Source organism: Sinohyriopsis cumingii, chromosome 14 (genome assembly GCF_028554795.1).
Source record: "Sinohyriopsis cumingii isolate HCF-2022 chromosome 14, ASM2855479v2, whole genome shotgun sequence".
Classification (NCBI taxonomy): Eukaryota; Metazoa; Mollusca; class Bivalvia; order Unionida; family Unionidae; genus Sinohyriopsis; species Sinohyriopsis cumingii.
The window spans coordinates 68,400,623-68,406,298 of NC_142974.1; the positions used below are offsets into that span (position 1 = coordinate 68,400,623).

Below are 5,676 nucleotides of genomic sequence, written 5' to 3' on the forward strand. Positions count from 1 at the left end.
TCAGGTGTGAAATATACCGGAGCAATTAAAACTGTACGTATTGTTCAAACACAATACATATCTTTAATGATGGAAGATTACACTGTACAGACAACATCTTATAACTTTTATTTTCTTAGAAAGCCTCTCTTTAATGTCACTCCCATCTAAAACAACTAGCCATTACGTATACCTGTCTATCATGAGCACATGTGTATTGCAGAAATAAATTGTTATGGACATATGTCTGAAAGTATAGAGCGGACAACAATGCAGGTGATAGTGTTGTGTACGATATATAGAAAATGTCACTGTCTCTAATCACTTGCTTAGTAATGGTCTTCATATCGTAATGCATGGAGCAATGTTTTGTTTTAACAGCAATGCCCCCCAGTTTGACTGGTTTAATTGGCAATTAGATTTGGTCTCAATGTTCCGGGAATTTCTTTGTACTTTTTGGTTTTATATTCTTGTATAGTCATACAATTCTCATTACTTTCTAAATATATATTACATATTGTGAGATAGATAAGGTTTTGGCTACTAGTATAGATCCCAGGAGACCATTGTTGTAAGCAAATGTGCTTTTAGGCGCTTTATAGAGGCAACGAGTAAATACACTAATCCTGTTACGTTAGTTTTATCTTATTATTAACTTTATATTAAGCTCCATTCCGGATATTAATCAATCCGACTTTCATTGAAGCCCACTCGAAAAAATCATTGACTTGGTAATTACATTATATATTTCATTGAAACACATCATGTCGTTTAGTTTTGTATTCTAGTTATTATCATGAAATGTTAATTCTGCATTTAAAAATTATTATATGACACTGTGAAGTAATTACCAATTAAACCGAACGTTTTCTTCTCTTGAGAACAACGCTAACTCCTGTAAGAGGATTATTATTCTAAACAATCTCATCAATAAATGAATTAATTATTGTCATCGAAATATTTTCGGGAGAGGAAATATGAATAGAACATCCCGAAATGAAAGAAATAAAAGAAACGAAACAAAACAAAGCAAACTAACAAACTATTACTGAGGCGACCTTTATTGACAGATGGATCTTCCAAACAAGATGCCAAAAACTATTCATGCTGAGGTATAGATCTGCCAATATGATTTTTGTTTCAGAAATAGTGACTAAAATAACTAAATGATATTATTTTCATGTTAAATATTGATAAGAGGTTTAGATATACAATTTTATTTTTCTTCACATTCATCCAATAGTTTAGTGGAAGGGTAGTCTTCTCCTTCTATCAAATTATCAATGCCGCACGACAAAGCTCTATTGCACTGAAAAATGAATTAAAAATAACACTAACTGGAAACATATTAATTTGAAATTTGATACAATATATACTTTACATTCATATTGCATAATAGTTTTGAATAATAGATTTTATAACGTTTAGCAGAAGCACACATTCTTCCTACTGTGAGAGCAAGTCAGATGTATTAGAGAAAGTACAATTGACTTTGTATAACTTCTTCAGAGGAAATACTTTGAACATACATACATACATACATACATACATACATACATACATACATACATACATACATACCTACATACATATATGCATACATACATCCATACATCCATCCATACATACATACATACATACATTCATACATGCATGAGACAGAACGATAACGATGTTTTTATAAAAGATATATTGCTAGTGATGCGTTTGGAGATTAAATTTGTACGAAAGTTGAATCGTAGATATTTTTTTGTTTCCGGTCACTGTGAATATATATATATATATATTGATGGAACGGATGAGTAAAACAGGTTAGGATGTAGAACAAAATTGGCGGGTAGGCATGGTGGACAATTTTAACATCCATTTTCAATGTACGTGAGTTGCATATGATCCTGCATTACTCGCCCGCTAAGCCAGGGCACAATGCTAAGTGATACGTCATAATGAGATACACTCTGTTGACTTCATAATTTGTTAACGCAGTTGTTTGCAGTAAACTGTAAATACTATGCTTTAAAAAAATAATACTAACCCTTGGAACCGATGACCATGCGCCACACTGACAGTCGTTGCAATGTACACGCTCTCTTGTGTCAAGTGGTATCAAATGCTCAAACCACATACATCCTATGAAGAATATAATGATTATCATTATTAGTAATAGTACAAAAATTTGTATAGCAGCAGCATCATTATTTGTAGTAGCAGTTGCAGTAAACATATCTTGTTTCATCTAATTCGTCAAATCGAACGTATGTCCATGACGTTCTATGGGACTTCGACAATAACGAGATACCACGTTATTCCATTTTTCTGAAGGAAATCCTGGCATAGTGTCTATCACAACTTGTAAAATATATGTCGATTTGGAACAACTCCTTCTGAAATCCGGTACATGTCTTTGAAACACAGACAATCGAGACACATTCATAAACTGCATTATTGAAAATGATACTGATATGACACCATGTATCGACGACATACAAAAATGAAAAAACCTTTGTCCAATGTCATCATCTTTGTATAGAGTCGCAATTGCCTTTACTTAAAAGTGTTGAGAAAACCCTTAAAATGTTAGCTGCAAAGAAAGGTATCATCAATGAGCTCAGTCAATCAGAAACCATTTTCTTAGATACTTTTATCATTTGGGAAATTTAGTTTGCCTTTCGTTTGTCTTTTCAAGATCACGGACTTTATTGAGTGATTATATTCATTTAGACCACTATACGTTTTGCCTTTGAACCTAATTACCTATAGAAAATAACATGTGGACAGATAGTACGAAGAATTTCCAGCAGTCATTTTTATTGGTTATTTTTAAATCATTAACATAAACGTTATACAAGATATTTTATAATCTCAATAACTACATATAAATAACAACATATAAATAATCTGACTCAGATATGGGTCCTGTTAGGACGAATCCTTAAGATGAACTAGTTAATGTAATACAGGTATCACATCATATTTCTAGCTTTAAAGATTAATTTTGTAAAACCGATCATGTGTTTAGACCAATGGCTTAATAATGTCTAAATTTGCAAAATGAAATCAAGATAAATAAACTAAAACAGGATGTGTCAATTAATATTCGTTGACGAAAATAGATGTGACGATCGAGGGTCAAATACATACCATATACAAAGATCATATACGATAGGTCCCACTTCAAGGGAACATAGGAAACAAAATGTAAATATCTAAACATTTGGCCTCTCCATTTTGGCAGTAGTTCCTGGCTGTCGCACTATGACCATTATACATTGATATGTATGTGCGTTAAATTAAAGTACGTATGATAGAGAGTAAACCTATTTTTATTTTTGAAATGCCTTCAAACATGGTTGTTATTACTGGTATTAAATATATAAAAATACAACCTTGTTTACTTATAGCTTATAATTAATGTCCATTTCAGGCATATACACAGTGTCATCCAGACTTATGATTCGATGTTATATTAGCTGTAGTTACATGCGTGGTGCAAACATATTCAGTCGTATTAGCACGTGTAGTAAGAGGAAAGGTTAAAGCAGTAGCAGTAGTGGTATCAAGGCAAACGGTCGAAGCAGAAGCAGTTATACTATTAGTAACAGCATAGTCATGATTTTCTCAGAGAGAAGTAATGATATAATGATGGCGATGATAATGCTGAAAATGGCGAAGGTTCGTTGATGGTAGCAATGTGGTTGTCAACATGATATTGAATAAAATAAAGTTAAAAATGAAATATCAACGATTTCAGATAATATTGCTTATAATACAATCGCAATTACCTTGCTTGCATTCGCAATATGCGGTACTCTTCATGTTGCACCACTGATTGTTGGCATCAACGCAGAATAAGCCACAATCACATCCACTGCAATAAAAAAGCACACATTGATATGTGAGTACCCCATGAATGGGATATGGGAATAATTTTCTTTCTTCTAAAACGATGAGCGTCAGACGTTCCCCTCATATCTCTTCTAAACAGAATTCGCACTGTTAGTTTTCAAATTATATTAACACTGCATATAACATAAAGAAATTACATGTAATTTATCTTTAATGTTCTTATCTAAAATGTATCGTACTAGTTTTATTAACTTTGAACAATGAATTAATTTAGAAAAAATACAGCGTCAAATATTCATAAATATTGTTTGATACATTTCCATCCGTACACTGTATTGATGATGCAAGGGCATGTCGGTTGATATCACCATCCTAATTAATCGGATGAATAGATTGTTGTTAAATATGGACAATACGATATTGTGTTTTTACGAGACAATATTCTTAAATTCACGGCTTCTTTAGAGATCTTATCTATGGAAAATGGTTCAGCATGTTTAAATGCCCATTAATTTTTATTTATATCTATACTGAAGAATACAATTAGTAGACATCAAGTTGATATATTTACTTTTATTTCAGAGAATAAAGCCTCATTAACTACAGATGTGTTTTCCTATCCTTAAAATTTGGCTCGTTACAAATTACGATTTGGCTCTTTTCAAATTATGTTTTGGTTTTAAACGAAATAGACTCTTGTTGGCTTTATTTTCTTTGATGTTTTTGTGCATCGCGGAAAGGAATATAAAAGTACACTGCAGCTAGCCACACGTGCAGTAGTCTGCCTGTGAATCATGATAAGATAGATCGTGTGATAATCGTTGCTTGCAAATCAGTGCAGAAAACGTTCTAACGATTTATAATATCAATCTGTGTATTAAGCAACAAATATAATAATTAAATGAAACTGCACTCTCCACTACAGCTAACAAACCGAAGGGGTTGCAAGGAAATAATACAATATGAAATGAGCCTCCAAGAATTTGGGTTGTAGATTATCAACAAGAACATCGTGTGTGCCTTTAGGATCCTGTGTCTTCTTAAACATAGCTTATTTTGCATGTGACAAAAATTGCAACAACTGATATGTAACTTACTCCTTCAAGGGATATACATACTTTCATTGGTTGGTATATAAGTGCATATGTGAAACAACTAGGCATCAATGGATGGATATATTAAGAAAGGAATGGATGATAATACGGAAAGACATTCAATAACTAAGCATGATTACCTTGTCTGACAATTTGCATCAACATACAAAGTGTTATAACCCACTATAGCGAATACGAAAACGATGGTATATGCAAAGGTCTTCATTGTCTGGAACGAAAAGAGACATTTTGTAAATAGCGACACAATTTATTGTTGATCCATGTTACATTAAAGTGATAGACCATTTAAACAATCACGAAATAAACCAAACATTATCTTTTTGATATGTTAAAAAATCGAGAGAATAGCCTTAATATTAAATTAGCGGAATATTTGCTAAACAGTCAAATGGCAATGCAGCGTGTTGATGTACAATCAAATTTACGACCGATACTGCTATTGCTATTACTACTAACACTGCTACAAAATAATCAGACATATATGGAGACAGAGACAAACCTTACCTTTGTATAAAGCCGTCCAATCTTGGCACGTTAAAATGTCTTGATTTGAATGTCGATGACTACTAGCACTGCTACAACAGTATCAGACGTATATGTTAACAGAAAGCAACCTTACCTTCTTATAAAGCCGTCCAATCTTGGCACGTTAAAATGTCTGATTTGAATGTCGATGACTGGTTATATACCCATTTTGGACTTACATGTCTTAGGTAACACTAATATCAAGTTGTTA

The 5,676-nt window shown here is 32.6% G+C and overlaps 1 long non-coding RNA gene across 1 annotated transcript; it reads right to left on the bottom strand.

The window, feature by feature from the left end:
- Positions 1–1,042: 1,042 nt before the first annotated feature.
- LOC149784068 (uncharacterized) lies at positions 1,043–5,144 on the bottom strand. The gene is made up of 4 exons (XR_016414095.1): positions 5,060–5,144; positions 3,762–3,847; positions 2,015–2,109; positions 1,043–1,288 (listed from the first exon to the last, which is right to left on the bottom strand). It is a non-coding gene; the product is annotated as an uncharacterized LOC149784068 (long non-coding RNA).
- Positions 5,145–5,676: the final 532 nt, after the last annotated feature.